This window comes from Bos indicus x Bos taurus, chromosome 7 (genome assembly GCF_003369695.1).
Source record: "Bos indicus x Bos taurus breed Angus x Brahman F1 hybrid chromosome 7, Bos_hybrid_MaternalHap_v2.0, whole genome shotgun sequence".
NCBI lineage: Eukaryota > Metazoa > Chordata > Mammalia > Artiodactyla > Bovidae > Bos > Bos indicus x Bos taurus.
In genome coordinates, this window is record NC_040082.1 from 77,508,272 (window position 1) to 77,525,386 (window position 17,115).

The 17,115-nt window shown below is 36.7% G+C and overlaps 1 protein-coding gene across 2 annotated transcripts in view; it reads left to right on the forward strand.

Annotated features, from left to right (window-relative positions):
* Positions 1-12,495, forward strand: part of PRR16 (proline rich 16) — a 293,489-nt gene extending 280,994 nt beyond the window's left edge. For both annotated transcript variants that reach the window (XR_003511878.1, XR_003511877.1), the window contains one exon: positions 11,218-12,495. The gene's annotated coding sequence lies outside the window, so the exon portion shown is untranslated. The remainder of the gene's footprint in view (positions 1-11,217) is intronic.
* Positions 12,496-17,115: the final 4,620 nt, after the last annotated feature.

Sequence of the window (17,115 nt, forward strand, 5' to 3'; positions counted from 1 at the left end):
TAGATTCCACATATGAGTTGGAGAAGGAAATGGCACCCTACTCGAGTATTCTTGCTTGGAGAATCCCATGGACAGAGGAGCCTGGCAGGCTACAGTCTATGGGGTCACAAAGAGTCAGACACAACTGAGTGACTAACCCACACACCACGTATAAGTGATACTGATACTATGTGATATTTGTCTTTGCCTGTCTGACTTTCTTCACTTAATATGATAATCTCTAGGTCTACCAATGCTGCTGCAAATGGCATTCATGCTGTTGCAGGAAGGCGGACCCCTTCTAGGGCCCAAAACTGGGCTCTTGTCTAACACTCAGAAATGAATTGTCCGAGGAGACACATGTGCTGACAAAGCAAGAGATTTTATTGGGAAAGGGCACCCGGGTGGAGAGCAGTAGGGTAAGGGAACCCAGGAGAACTGCTCTGCTGCGTGGCTCGCAGTTTCGGGTTTTATGGTGATGGGATTAGTTTCCGGGTGGTCTTTGGCCAATCATTCTAATTCAGAGTCTTTCCTGGTGGTGCACGCATCACTCAGTCAAGATGGATGCTAGCGAGAGGGATTCTGGGAAGTGGACGGACACACGGTGTCTCCTTTAGATCTTTCCCGAACTCTTCCAGTTGGTGGTGGCTTATTAGTTCTGTATTCCTTATCAGGATCTTCTGTCATAAAATAACTCATGCAAATGGTTACTATGGTGCCTGGCCAGGGTGGGCGGTTTCAATCAGTGTGCTTCCCCTAACAATGCTATGTGATTTTTTTTTTTTTTTTTGACCAATGAGGAAATTTTGTCTCAAAATCTTTCTTGTCCTTAAAAGTACTGTGGTATGGAACTTAATTATGATCCTCAGACTCCAAAATCATAACATCATACCAGGCACTGTGTTTAGAATTTGCAAGAGTTTGCTAGTTGATCAATCCATGCAGAGTTTAGCATTAGCCAAGTTGGTGGCAATCTTGAGTAATCTAGTGATTCATTTGTGCCCATAATGAGCAGAGGAAAAATATTTGTAGAAAGTATTCTTCAAGGTAATACTTCCACCTTCAACTGAAAGGATGAAATAAAAGTACTTTTTTTTCCACACAATTTACTCTTATCCTAAAGAAGACTTTAACTATGATATTTAATTGTATCATTTATGTAGAAGTAATAATTTTTTTTTCAAAAAGTTGACAAAAATATCCACTGTCTAAGGTAAGCTTTTAAGATTTTTTTTGAAAGTCTTTTATGATATACATATATTGAAATAATTGTAAATATCTCATTAATACCTTACAGCATTACCACATTATAGTAACTTCACTATTGTAAATAATATCTTTCAGAACACATAATTTCCATCATTATTAAAAACTATGTCATAAAATTGATTTCAACTGAATTAAATTAATTGGTAAAATAATTGAAAAACATCCTTTTCAAACTGATAGGATTCTACATAGATAAACACATGTGAAAAAAGAAATCTAAAGTTTAACATGATAACAAAGTGTTTTCTGCTGTGCAGATGCAGATATTCTATGGATAGGAAAACTTCTATATTTTTATTTATATTTATTGCTAATTTTCTTAGAGAATTTCCCCATATTCAGTTGTCCAGTACTTATATATTATGGGCTTCTGTGGTAGCTCATCTGGTAAAGAATCCACCTGCAATTCAGGAGACCCCAGTTCGATTTGTGGGTTAGGAAGATACACTGGAGAAGGGATAGGCTACCAAACTCCAGTATTCTTGGGCTTCTCTGGTGGCTCAGCTGGTAAAGAATCTGCCTATGATGTGGGAGACATGGGTTTGATCCCTTTGTTGGAAAGATACCTTGGAGAAGGGAAAGGCTACTCACTCCAGTATTCTTTCCTGGAGAATTCCATGGACAGAGGAGCCTGGCCAGCTACAGTAGATGGGGTTGCAAAGAGTTGGACATGACTGAGTGATTTTCACTAACACTATATATTATACATGAATTTTACAAAGTATGTCCTTATTTTAGAAGGTAACGTTTGGATGGCTAGTTTACACACTAGATAAAGATTCTATTTTTCTATGAAAAAAAAACAAAAAAACATCTTAGCAAGTGGGCACTAATAATTTACTTACAATAAAGTGACCATTTGCTAAGACGTTGCCATGTCATGTAAACATTTTAAGGTGTATCTTTAGCTTATTTATGTAAATAAGCTTATTTCATGTAAATCCTTATATAGGTATGTGCATTGTTCTTATGTAGTTGCTTTTGAAGAAAAAAATGAAGCTAACAGAACATAGTAATAGACAAAGCTAGACATGTGCTTCGGAGAAGGCAATGGCACCCCACTCCAGTACTCTTGCCTGGAAAATCCCATGGATGGAGGAGCCTGGTAGGCTGCAGTCCATGGGGTCGCTGAAGGTCAGACACAACTGAGCGACTTCACTTTCACTTTCATGCATTGGAGAAGGAAATGACAACCCACTCCAGTGTTCTTGCCTGGAGAATCCCAGGGACGGGGGAGCCTGGTGGGCTGCCGTCTATGGGGTCACAGAGTCGGACATGACTGAAGTGACTTAGCAGCAGCAGCAGACATGTGCTTGGGCTATTCTGAATTTCAAAGCTTAACTCCTTAAGCTTGGAGTGGGGCCAATGAAACAGTCTATTTGGGACAACTTTCAATCATGGGTGTGTGACCATTGCAATTGCATAGGGCCGTGTCTTCAGAAGCATCCCGCCCCGCAATGTGCCCACATACCGCCTTAAGCTTGGGGTTTAATGCTTTGCAGTCATTGTCTTGTAATTTTTATCTTTGAATTTGTGTTGCATAAGTACAGTCTGTTAGGATGATAGAGAATGTTCTGGGGCTTGAAGCTTTCCCTCAGGTGTGGTTCTACATTCACCACCCACCAGGATGAGCTCCAGGCTACCCACTTCCCCCCACATGCCAAGATCATTGCCGCCCTTTGGCTTGGTGGAGGCCAAAACACTGGCAGCCGTGTGATGTGTTCTTATGTGCAAGGTAAAGCTTGTGCGAGTCTGCATTCAACCTGTCTCAGAAGAGCATGACATTAGATAGCACACAAAAGAAAGACTAGGGAGGAGAGGACAGAGCTTTTGTTCTTGCTTTTTGCACAAGGGACATTCATTCTATTTTTCACTGGACTCTGCATATTTTGGAACTAGACTTAGTAATTTACAAATAGATTATTGAATGTCATGTCTGATACACTAGCCCAGATGAGAAGGGAAATTCTGAGGTGCATGGTCTTTTAGGGTATCAGGTATTTTAGAAAATGACATCTGTTCCTAAAGGCTTGAATGTCGCCTCTCTAAACTGTTGCTTGGTCAGGCACACACGTATTTACTAAATATCCCCAGTAAGTCCATTATTACATAGTTTGTTCAGTGTGTCCTGCTCATGGAATTACAGATTTCTTAGTCAGGATCTGCACTGCTCTGGGATATGAAAAACAGGAAAGCTATCAGAGAATCACACTTCTATTTTAGAAAATGTCATAGATAATTCATAAGAAGAAATTAGTTGTGCCAACGTAAAACATGATGCTGGAATTAGCAGTATGCTTTTCTTCATATCAGAATAAACATTTTCAAGGTAATTTTCTCAGTATTCATAGTTCGTGAAGCATGGACTAAAATGTTATGCCAAACTAGCTAGATGTTTAATGGAACGTAAAGATGACAATGAAGTACATCCATAACTGGCTTTTCCTAATTTAATTGCTTTAGACCAAGTTATATGTGTATCTGTGTAATAACTAAAACAATTCAACTTTTTATAACTTGGACCCAATACATGGGCAGAATATAAAGCATGCTACATGAGTGAGAGGAAATGTCACATCATGTTTTTAAAAGCCCACCTAGGTCTTCTTATCTATGTTCTAGAATGCTTCATCTACATTCTCTTTCAAACAGGTTACACATTGCTTACCTATCTTTTGAGAAAAAGATTGCCTCAGAATTCTTATTAAAAGGTTTTTGAAACATTTTTTTTGCACATATTAAAAAAAAAAAAAACAAACTCTGTCCAACTTCTTTTGCTATAGTGGCTTGTTCATTTTTATTAATTCTTTCTGAAAGAGTGTTATTTAATCTCATTCAAAATTCTCCCTTGCATCAGACTTCATTATTGTAGGCATATCATGACTAAGACAACTCTGGCATCATCCAGAGGGGACTCAGGTGTTAGTTACATCTTCAGACCATAGTACAAGATGCAGGGGGTACACAGTTTTCCCTTAAGCCTTCTCCTGACTATGCTTAGCCTTCTATACATCACAGAATATTGAAGCCAATTACATTTTTATAAATGCATGGATGAAAAAGAACCTCCATGTGTATAATACCCAGTACTGGTTTTAGGCTCAACTGGACAGTCAGTCTCACATGACCCTAACAGGCCACACTTGACAATGGTTCCATTAGAAGGCTGTAATGCAATAAACCATGTGAATCAGTTGAGCACATTCAGGTGATTCTTTAACATGGCAGTTCCCACAAGTGTCTAGGGCTAAAGTCTTTCTCCAGTACTGTGAAATGACAGCTCAGGTATAAATATGAGATCATGGGTAAGGATGAGACCTATTCTAATATTTCCCATGTCCCAGATAGGAGTCGGTATCTTTTATAATAGCCCATAAGCAAAAAATATCACCAGTTACAAAAATGTACCTCACTCAAATTCTACAAGGTATTTATAGTCATCCACAGGCCCCCCAGACCAGATTCAGTTTACAAATCAGGGCTTTTTTTTTTTTTTTTTCAGGGCTTATTTTTATGATAAGCAATGTAGCCTGATAATACAGCTGACATAGGTTTCCATGGAAACTAAGCTAGAAAGTTCTCTCAAGGTCATATTTCTTTTCATAAAGAAGGAAAAAATATCTTGCCATCCCTCCATTCATATTAGAAAACACAAATATTAGGAATTTGAATTACCAAACAGGCCTTATTCTCTGACTTACAATGCAATAAAATTCAAAATGACAGCTATAGTGTAACTCAGAAAATTGAAAAAAGAATAATAAAATGATCTCAAGAAAAGTAGATAAGAAAAACTAATAAAAACAAAAACAAAATTAACAAAAATTATCAAACTATGAAAGAAGATTTGATTAAAAATAATTTGTTTTATTTTGAAAAGAATGTCAACATAATTCTTTTTGCCAAATGTCTAAAAAGTTAGGACTGGGGTCAACAAAAATACTAGACTGGGTGGTCTAAACAACAAACATTTATTTCTCACAACTGGAGGCCAGGAAGTCCAAGATCAAGGCACCTGCAGGTTCAGAGTCTGGTGAAAGCCCAATTCCTGGTTACTACTTCTCCCTGTACTTCTTAAATGACAGAATGGGTGAGCGCTCTTTGTCGTCTTCTCTATAAGAGTACTGATCCCACTGTGGGTCATAGAGGATATGAAACGAGTTGCCAGTCCAGGTTCGATGCACGATACTGGATGCTTGGGGCTGGTGCACTGAGACGACCCAGAGGGATGGTACAGGGAGGGAGGAGGGAGGAGGGTTCAGGATGGGGAAGACGTGTATACCTATGGTGGATTCATGTTGATATTTGGCAAAACCAATACAATATTGTAAAGTTTAAAAAAAAAAAAAAGAGTACTAATCCCATTCGTGAGGGTTCTGCCCTCATTACTTAGTCACCTCCAAAAGGCCACACCTCCGAATGGCATCAGATTGAGGATTAGGTTTCAATGTATGAATTTTGGAGGGATACAACTACTCAGTCTATCATGCCATTGAAGATGAGGAAGAAAAAAATAAGTGAGGAACTTTAGGAATCAGAAGGAAAAGCACTTAAAGGGAAGGGTTTCTATGTTTCAGTGTAGGTAGAACAGTTAATTTTATAGAAAAAACATAAATAACCAAAAGCCTCAAGAAACATTTTTAAAAACAATAACAAGAGAAGAAAACAAAAAGCAGTCAAGACTTTCCCATATTATAGGCATGATAATAAAAAAAATTTATGAACCACTTCTATCACTGACACTGTTTTAACATTTTACTAGAGATACTAAACAAATGAAAAAAGACAAAAATAAAAACCACAAAAGGTCTAAACTTTGAAAAGAAGATGAAACAGTATTTATAGATGATATGAATATTTATCTTGATAATCCAAGAGAATTGGTGAAAACCTATTAGTTTCCCTGGTGGCTCTGCTGATAAAGAATCCACCTGTAATGTGGGAGACCTGGGTTCCATTCCTGGGTTGAGAAGAGCTCCTGGAGAAAGGAACCGCTACCCACTCCAGTATTCTGGCCTGGAGAATTCCATGGACTGTATAGTCCACGGGGTTGCGAAGAGTTGGAAATGACTGAGCGACTTTCATTTCACTTCACTTCATGTATTAGTACCAATAAGAGAAAGTAATTAAATTAGCTAGATATAAGGATATTTAAAAATTCAACATAGTCTTCTATACCAGTAATTAACACAAAATGTGATTTAAGATATTCTAGCATAATAGAAACAACAGCTATATACTATCTAGGAATAAATTGAACAAGAAATGTTAAAGATGCCTATGAAGAAAATAGTACTGAGCAACCTAATCTGGGAGTCTAAATAGTTGTGATGATCCAATAAGTTCCTCATATTAATACTTTAATATTGTAATAAAGATGTCAATTCTGCCCCAATTAGTTTATAAATCCCATGCTGACCCATAGAATTTTAAAATTTTGCTAAAAGAAAAAGACATCTGAATCTGAAATGTATACTGGAGATGACTAGTGTCCAGACATACATCATGTATGTATGTGAATTGTTTAATGATAACAATAGAATATCAAAACACAGTAAGATTTAGATAATTCAGTAACCATAGTTAAAATAGTTGGCAATCCATTTGGAAAATATGAAGTTAGATTCATAAGTAATACTACAACAGACAAGTTAGATAGATTCAACCAGGATGGACAAACTTTTTCTATAAAGGCTCAGATAGCAAATATTTCAGTCTATGTGGATCCTACTCTGTTTAACAAATAGTCATCTCTATAGCGATAGTGTCAAATGGCATAGGGATAGTGAATTTGGCTTCAGGTTTAGTCTCACCAGAGCCAGAATGTCCATACTTGGAAATTGGTTAGACCATCTACTTTATTAGGGGCTTCCCTGCTGACTCAGCGGTAAAGTCTGTCTGCAGTGCAGGAGATATGGGTTCAATCCCTGGGCCCAGAAGATCCCTTGGAGAAGGAAATGTCCACCCACTCCAGTATTCTCACCTAGAGAATTCCATGAGCAGAAGAGCCTAGCAGGCCTACAGTCCATGGAGTTGTGACTTAGCAACTAAACCACCACTATCTATTTCATAGCTTGATATAATGATTAAATAATATGTGAAAGTATTTAGCTCTGTGTTTAGATATAAGAGAAATCTAAGTTTTTATTCTCAATTTTCCATGCTTGGCCTAATATCTTCCTTAGAATAGGTACTTCATACATCTTTGTTTGACTTTATCTTGCTGCTATCAGTTTAACAGTTTGGGGGAAATAAGACAGATTTTATTGAAATGACTTTGATTTCTTCATAGTTACTACTTCTTAAAATTAAACAGACTCATGAAACATGACACATTATCCCACAGTTTAAAATATTTTAAATTATATATATATGTACATAATATATATTTATATATAAATGCTTATTTTTTTATAAACTATATTTTAGAATAGTACACATTTATATAAAATTTATGTATTTATATTTAAGAAATATAAAGGAAAGAATCATAAAAATTACAATTTTACATAGATATAGAATCATAAGACACTTCTATTTGGACAAAATTTATGTAATATTTTCAATTTTTTTTTAGCATTATTTGCTGTCTTTGACATTTTAAAATCTTGTTGTTCTTGCTGTGTAGAAATGTTCTCAGTCACTTAAGATGCTACTTACATAAAGTAATTTGACATTTAATGACTTAAAGCCTAAAAATTTTAAAAAGAATGAAACAACCCACCAATCTGAAGAATGGATCAGAAAGCATTTCCATGAGCACTTCAATTTATTGATTATACAAAATTTTGGTATATGTTATTTATGTTTCATATTTCACTGCTGAGTAAATTTATTTAACTTGTGTAATTGTGATGGTGTATTACATGTTTCCATATTTGAAGCAAACATAAAAAAAAAGAGGATGCTGAGATTTAAAAATGTTTGTATTTTAAGACCTATAATAATGAAAATGAATGAAAAATTTTAATTGTGAAATTATACACAAAATGTTATTTGGGGTTTTCTTTAGTGGGAGGAAATATTTGAGTCTGAGATTAACAGATTGAATTGATATCTAATACCATACAGTGAAAGGCCTGGATATTGGCAATGTATCTTCAAAACTCAGCAAGACTTAAATGTGTTCCTTAATACCCAATCTTAGAATCTAATCGAGGACTTAGACATGTACTAGTTATTGAATAGAAGATTTTATTCTCTACTTTAAATGTATGATCACTTAGGGCTCAGAGGCAGTATCTGCTTCCATGAAAACTTGGTGGAACAAGGAAAGTTTCATAATGTTTGCTCTTATCGTAAATAGGTAGAAAATGAATGAAACCCTGTCCCAATGAAGAAAGAAAGAATGAGTTATTTTTCTCTCTTCATTTTGCCACTAAAAAAGCATCTGCAACTGGAATTATTAGTTGTTGCTTTCAGCCGATGGCTTTGCCATTGCTTTTCTGTAAATGTCTGCCATATGCATCCCTCTTCCCTTGCGTTGTACTTTCCACATTTCCTCCAGCCACTCTTCTCATCAGAATTTTCCAGTGGTTCCTATTGCATTTAAGATAAAAATCTAAATATTTTCACATAGAATAAAAAGACATTTTTGGCCCCTGCTAGCCTCATATTTTCTCCCTCCACTTCTATGCTATACAATATTAAAGGTACTACACTCTCCCCTGCTTCTGCATCTTTGCCCATGCAGTTCTCTCCATCTGCAATACTTACATTTCATAATAAATAGCAACATATCACTTTTGCAAACTCCAACCCATCCATCAAGTCTCAGTTCAAATGCCTTTTTCTGTAGGCTTCTACTCGCATGCTCCCATTCGTTAAATATATTTTATGACACAACTCTTCTTTTACTATGACTATTACCTTTTGGTACTAATCTTTTTGAGGGCAGGAGATTGCATTTTTATATCTCTGATTCCTATAGCATATTTGATATACAATGGAAGGTGAATACATATTTTAGAATGAACGATAGATTGTTTTACCAGTTTCAATAAGCTGTAATAAATAATGATATAGCCTACTAAGGAGTTCTATATCACAGAGCTGCTGCTACTGCTAAATCGCTTCAGTCGTGTCTGACTCTGTGTGACCCCATAGATGGCAGCCCACCAGGCTCCCCCGTCCCTGGGATTCTCCAGGCAAGAACACTGGAGTGGGTTGCCATTTCCTTCTCCAATGCATGAAAGTGAAAAGTGAAAGTGAAGTCGCTCAGTCATGTCCGACTCTTAGCGACCCCATGGACTGCAGTCTACCAGGCTCCTCCATCCATGGGATTTTCCAGGCAAGAGTACTGGAGTGGGGTGCCATCACCTTCTCCGATATCACAGAGCTATGACAATATAATTGGTACACTGACTTTTGTCTTGGTCCCAAGTACATGAATTATGTTCCTATATATTTGTAGAATGTCACCTTTGTGTATTTTGCATGCTTTTAATAGTAAAACTGAAATTTTAATTATTGTAAACTGTTGCTAATACGTTAGTAATTATTTGAATGCCCATTGCCTCTATATAAGCAAAAGAAAAACATATATAAAGGATTTATATTTCTAGGTGATACAAAATGACACAGGCAGATACAAGCCATGTTGCACTGAGTACAGGTTAGGCCAGTTCAGTCCAGCCTTCTCCACTCCTCTGTACTGATACAGTCTCACATCATCCTAAACAACTACATGACAAAAGCTTGTCTTCTATGACTTCTCTTTCATAAAACATCTTTAATGATGAGCCAGATTAAGTCCTCAACACACATTTACTAATTATGTTGGGTGACTTCTTTAGTTTTAATCTTAGAGTTGAGTGAGAGCATTATTTTTTTCATTTTGATTATTTACATTATTTCATTGTGGAACTGTATCTTGGTAGTTGAGAGTAAAAATGAAAATAATTCTAATTCATCCAATAGAATGGTAATGATTAAGGGTCTCTCACAGAAGGACTAAAAGATTTATGCGGTTGTCTATATGTATGTCTGTGTATTGGAGAAAATATCTTGAACTTGGGCCTCACCTACCCTCAAATGAAAAGGTTTAAAACAGGGGGGTCTCAGATGGATTTAAGGGATTAAAAATACACTTAAAACCATTACTCTGTGTCTCTGAGATTTCTAATAATTTGCTGTTCAATTATGGCCCAAGATTTATTTTAATAACTTTTGGGATCTATTATAATAAATTATTGCAGAAATATTCTCTATTATATCATAATGTAAAGAGAATACCATACTTGCTCGACATTAGTGGTGCTGAGCCTGTTTGATGTCAGGAAGGCAGGGTGAAAATTATGGCTAGGTTTTATTTTCCAATGTTTTCAGAAAAATTTATTCATTAATTACAAATGTGGATATACGTTATTTTAAGGTGCTAATTTGAAGGTACCATAGATTCTAAAGAAAGGCTAGTTCTTGGGCAGTTGTGGTATATCATGAAAAAGGGTGTCTTTTGGCAGTTTGATAATATATTTAGACTATATAAATTGCAATGAAACATTACATTAGGCAAAATGTTTTGAAAATACTGTTTGGTAATTGAAAATGAAGGTCCTACCTTAATAGGTCTGATTTCTTGATTAACTTTTTTTTGAGGGTGATGCATGTTGAAAAGTTTATTGTCTTAAAATTTATGAACTCTTTTGAGAACTTGGTACAAGTGGACAAATTTACCCTAAGTTTTAAAAACTGTCAGAGGTAAGAGATCTTTTAATTGAAATATAAACATGGTGCTACTAAATTTTGATGACTGTTATCAAATATTGTTTTTATATATAAGATTTAAATGGAATATATGTTCAAAATGTGATGATACTTTTAAAGTAAAATCCTTAATAATTCAAAGAACTTTAAATTGCATACTACTAACAGATTATTTCTTCATTTTAAATAATTTTTATATCTTTTATTAAACTATACTTGCTATTTAAACTGATATTTTGTCTTTTGCTTTCTTTTTTCTGACAGCTCCTTCAGGTTGGAAGGAACACCTTTATTTGGAGGCATGTCAGTTCATTTTTCTCACTTCAGATTCATCACTATGACTTCTTGAGGCCAGATCTAATTTTGAAATAACCAGAAAATTGTCCATCTTGGAGCAGCAAACCCCTCAACTTGGAGCACAAATGATCACTGATATGGTCTGCTTAAAACTATCTGCCTCTAGTCTGACAGCCATGAGCAGAGCCCTGGGGGCAAAAAAAAAAAAAAGCCACAGCCTTAAATGTCTTCACTCAGAAATTACCAAGAAGATTAAAAAAAAAAAAGAAATGAAAAAGACTAAATAAGCAAGCCTACAAAAAACCAAAAAGCAAACAAACAAAATTCATCTCACTTTATCATTGAAATTATCCCCAGATGTGAACCTCCCAAAGTTTATATTTAGTAATTAAGCCAGTAAATTATAAATTGATGTAACGTTTGGGAAGGTGAAAGTATAGAAATAGGTGTCTATAGCTAGAATTACTCAGCATTTCAAAATATGTAAACAAAACAAAAACATACACAACAAAAACTGAACAGAGGAATATTGCCGCAATGAACAGTATAAGGACAGAATGTTGTTGTTTGCAAACAGAGAGGACATTTGTCATCTTGTGTACACCTTCAAAGCCATAATGGTGTAAGAGTATTGTTGTCAATTGCTTGAAAAGTTTCTGCATTCGATCCTTCACTCCATACTGGTTGAGAGAGGGGAGGTCAGTTCTTACTGATTACTTCCCAACGCACTTCTACTATTTGCACTGTCACTTCCATTCAGGGTAATGATGTGTGCTGTTATTTGCACAGATGGTCCCATGAGTTTTGAGACCACAACAAACAGTTTCTTGCAGGAGTCCAAAAAGGAAACATGTAAGAATTCTCCAGGCATTGATTTCTCTTTCTTCCATTAAAAAAAAAAATCAGTTATAAAAAAATGGACTTGTCTCAGATTAAAGAACTACAGAATAATAATGAAAAAGCATCAGGGTGGTCCAACGAATGAAAAAGGGATCAAAAATTGTTTGTTTTTTTTTTTTTAGTGAGGATCATTTTATATCATTTACAGCGAAGAAGTCAAATACAGTGAACTGTACACTAAACATCTGTGTTGAACATCTATTTGTTCTCTTAACAAAATCATTTGTAATTTGTATTTGACATATAAGAGATTTTTATAGCCATTTATCTATGCCTCATGGGGAAATGTACTACACAAACAGCATTTTCAGTTTATTTTTCTAAATAAATGTGTTGTTTGTATTATTCGTAGTTGCTCATTTGATTTGCTTTTCATTACCTGGAAGATAAGTTTTCTTTGGTCATAGGTAAGCTTTTGTCATACAAATTCAGAACTTCTGGAATACTAAAATTTCAAATATTTTGTGGTATAAAATTGTGTTTTCTATTCCCTAAACTCTGAAGAAGAATTGATATATTTTTCATGAGAACTTTCTTGTAAAGGATTATTTTTTAATATTCTAGTTATGCTATCTGAAGTTAGTTTTAAAATACTGAGGACATTGCTGGAAAAGAAAAAATAATAATTATTTTATCAATAAGGATGTCCTCTAAATTGTCTTCTTGAAATTCTGCTCTAAAAGAAGATAATTTATGTATATGTGTGTGTGTGTATATATATATATATATATATATATATATATATATAGGCCATTAATCATATCTAATGAGTCCTCAGTCAGAGGTCTGCTGAGAACTTCCATCATTGTATGTAAAAATGACTAGACAATTATACTGGAGCAAAAACAGTGTTCTTATCAACAAGGACTTATTGAGTGCCCACAAAGTTCTCATCCTTACTTGCAACTCATCAGCTGGAGCCTGTATTTATGATCATTGCTATCACCAGTAAGTAGTGTGCAGCTCCCACAAATTATTCTTTTTTTTTAATTGGAATATAATTGATAAAATTATGTTAATTTCAGGTGTACATTATAATGACTTGATATCTGTGTATATTGCAAAATTATTACTGCAATAAGTCTAGGTAACATCTGTCAGCACACATAGTTATTTCTTAGATGGGAACTTGCAAGACCCCTTCTCCTAGCTACTTTTAAATATGCAGTAGAGTATTATTAACTATGGATATGTCTGGGATGCTCTGGAGAGTGGAAGACATAGCACCGGTCCTCTGAGGTCTTTGGAAAGGATTACACTCAACCCTTAGATGAGTATTTTGTGAGAGACTCTCAGAAAACCTGTTAGTAAATGAACAGGGTCCTTTCATAGAAAGACTGATCTCCTGTTTCTGTTGCCTTTTGCTGTGCCCTGCAGGCAGTAGCCCTTTAAGAACTCCTTTTCCCTTGATTGAAATCCTGTGGGACCCACAAGCATAAGCCCCATTGGCCACCAGAGCCAAGGCAATGTAGAAGTGTTCTCTGGTACCAGGCGGAAAACTTGGGTTGTTGGACAAGGAGATAAATTCTTTTAGGGGACACACAAGGGAGCTGGAGCAAGGCAGAGGGACAGCGCAAAGACTGCCTGTATAACTGTCTTCGTACAGACCCCCACCCAGGCCCTTCCTAGGTGGTAAGCTGTGCTTTGAACCAGAAGTCTGCCCCTCAAGCCAAAGCTCCAGGAGAGGTAAGTAGGCCTTTTCCTCAGAAAGACTGGTCTTTCATTCTGGTCTCTGTGCAGTGCCCGAGGGTGGTGGTTGGCCAAGAAATGGTTCTCTGGTTGAGCCCAGGATCATATATCCCCCTGGCCTCCTGACCCAAGCAATTAAGGGATGTCCCCTGAGCGGCCGCCCACCCCACCCCTCCCCAAACCGGGGGCACTAGATGTGTGTTAAACTCCCCTCTGAGAGGTATTTATGTTTAGGAGGAAGGCATAGAGTGTAGAAGGCACCATGGTGAAAAAAGCTTAGAATTAAAAAAAAAAAAGATGGTGTCTGCTATAGATAAAAGGAGGCAGGGGGTGGAGCATGTAAGTGGCTCCAGCTGGGGAAAAAACACCTAAGCAGAATGTTGGAGGGGACCCAGAAAGCAATGCTTAAAAAAAAAAAAAAAAAGATGGTGCCTGCTGGACAGAGCAACAGAGCAAGGAAGAGGGACTGTTGAAGGCAGTGCCACCAGCCAGCAGGTCCTTGGATGTGAACTCAGTTAGATGCCTGCCCCTCAGGCTAATGCTTTAAGATAAGCAAGCAAGGCTGGAGTCTTGTTCACTTAAATCTGAAGTTTCTGGTTTGGCAGCCTGTGCATTGAGCCCTTGGTCAGGTGAGTCAAATGAGCCATTTAAAAGCGTTTCTTAGTTTGTAGTAGTCTTGTGGAGGTGGGGTTTTAAAGTCAGATGTTTTAGGGACTTGTTTCTCAGCTGCAGGTCTTAAAAGTTGAGGTGCTCAATGTGGGGTTCAAACCCTTTGTTCCACAGGGAGAAAAGCTCCTGATTGAGTTCGCTCCAGATTGTGGGTCTCTGCTCTATGGGTGGCATTTATGGTGAGATTGTGTTCCACATTCTCCCACCAGCTTCACTGTGAGCTTTCTCTTATTAGCCTATGCAAATGAGTTGCTTGGTTTTTAGCTTTTCTTCAGAGGAAGTTTTTCAGGATGTAGCTACAGATTCGGTGTGTTTGTGGATAGAGATGAGTCCAAGAGCCTCCTGGGACTCCTGCATCACCATCTTGTACTGGAACCCCCCAAAACCACAGACAAATTATGTTTAACAATTAAAAGAGTAGGTGTTTAGGTTTATTCCCAAAGTATGATCTGAAACTAAATTTTCATTATATTGTTCTTCACACTTAAAATGATTTACTCTCTGCAATCTCTCTTGGTAATACTTAGAGTATCCTGTAACATAATGAAGAAAATTAGTTTGTCACGCACGATTTCAACTCCTGAAAATGAAGACATTGTACATGAGAATAATCCAGCTAAGAATCAGATTGCCAGTTCTTGTGGAATGTGAGGCATTAAAGTATAGATAACTGGACTCTTTCAAAGTCTTTTAAAATCCATGCTGATTGCTTTGAGCTGTGAATTATTTAAAACTGTAAATAGAAAGCTACTCTCCAAACATCTAACAATAAAATCCATTAAGAATGAATGATAAAAATTATACTTCTTCATTTTGTGAGTATTCTTAACAGTACACAGTGATATGTCTGCTGTGGTCTATGGAGAACCTCTAAAAGATTTTACAAAGATGTGACATAATCAGGAGTGCTATTTAGCAGGATAACTGGTAGTAATTTATAAAGGGAATGAGGCTAGGGAAGATGGGGCACAGACCAGAAAAAAGTCCAAAATTTTCCTTGAATTAAATTTATTTATTCTCTTCAACTTAGGTTTACTTTCCAAGTAATTTCACTTGTCTTTCACTGGATCTTCTTTCATTCTCTTCAAGAGGATAGCTTTGCTGTCTTCACAATTCAGTATTAATTTTGCAAAATCTATTAACAATCTTCGGTTCCATTGAAAAGTACAACTTATACACACTTTTAGAGTTGAGAATGTCAGTGTAGGTAATCTCTGCTTCCTTGCAGTTGCTTTTAGAGTACAGGTGTGTTACATTTGTAGGCACCTCTCTCCTTGCTGGTCCCACTTCATGTAGTTATCAGGTTTATTAACATGGATAAGAAATTCTCTTTATTTACTAAGTGCTCACTCTGGAACATGAGTTGTGTTGAGCACTAGGAAAAAACAGATTACCAAAAAAGATGCAGATGATATTTTAATGGAATTTAAAATCTAGTTGGAGAGAAATACATTAAACATGTAATTTCACCGGTTAACAAAATAAGTACAACTATACTAAGTTCTATGCAGAAAGGTATGCTATATGTCCAGACCATGTATCCAGTGCCTGTTACTCAGTGAGGGAAGTAAACTTAGGAATAAGATCTGAAGGGTGACTAAATTGGTAAAGGCGGCAAAATCACGGGCAAAGCAGTGAAAAGGGGCATAAAAATAAGATGTCAGACCACCTGAACACAATTAGCTTGGAGCAAAGGGTAAAAAAGGGTAGCACAGGGAAAACTGGTGGAATAGAAGCCAGATCTTACCTAGTAAAGCAGAAAACAAACATCATGAAAGGTAAAAATAGTAAGTATATGGAAGTAATAGCGTATGTATCTGCTGTAACAAATGTGGGTTTAATTCCTGAAAAGACTAAAGCTGATCCCACTCCTTCCCTGCCATCCAAAGGTTTTATTTCTACTCCCAAACAAAATAACACATACAGTTGCACAATGGAACAATGGGTTAAAGTATGTCTCAGTTCAGTCACTCAGTCATGTCTGACTCTTTGCGACCCCATGAATCGCAGCACGCCAGGCCTCCCTGTCCATCACCAACTCCCGGGGTTCACTCAAACTCACGTCTATCGAGTCGGTGATGCCATCCAGCCATCTCATCCTCTGTCGTCCCCTTCTCCTCCTGCCTACAATCCCTCCCAGCATCAGAGTCTTTTCCAATGAGTCAACTCTTCACATGAGGTGGCCAAAGTACTGGAGTTTCAGCTTTAGCATCATTCCTTCCAAAGAACACCCAGGAATGATCTCCGTTAGAATGGACTGGCTAACTGAATGCAAACCAGCATGATTAAGAAAAAGCTCACTTCCTCCTTAAGGAAACTTGCTAAAATGTGTTCACACAGTATTTTGGTATATTTGTTCTTGTTCCAACTGGCCACACCAGCATAAGGAGGTAAGGAATGTAGTCCCTTGGGTGGGCACATTGCCACCTTAAACTTGGTAATGGGACATTACAGAGGCTGGGGAGAATGAATGAGAGTGTGCACAACTGTCTGATTCTGCCACAAGACATTAGAAATGCACCAATTCATCATGCCGTGAATTGAGTGTTGGAGATTTTGTTTTGTTTATTTTTTAAAAATGTATTTATTTCATTTTTGGCTGTGCTG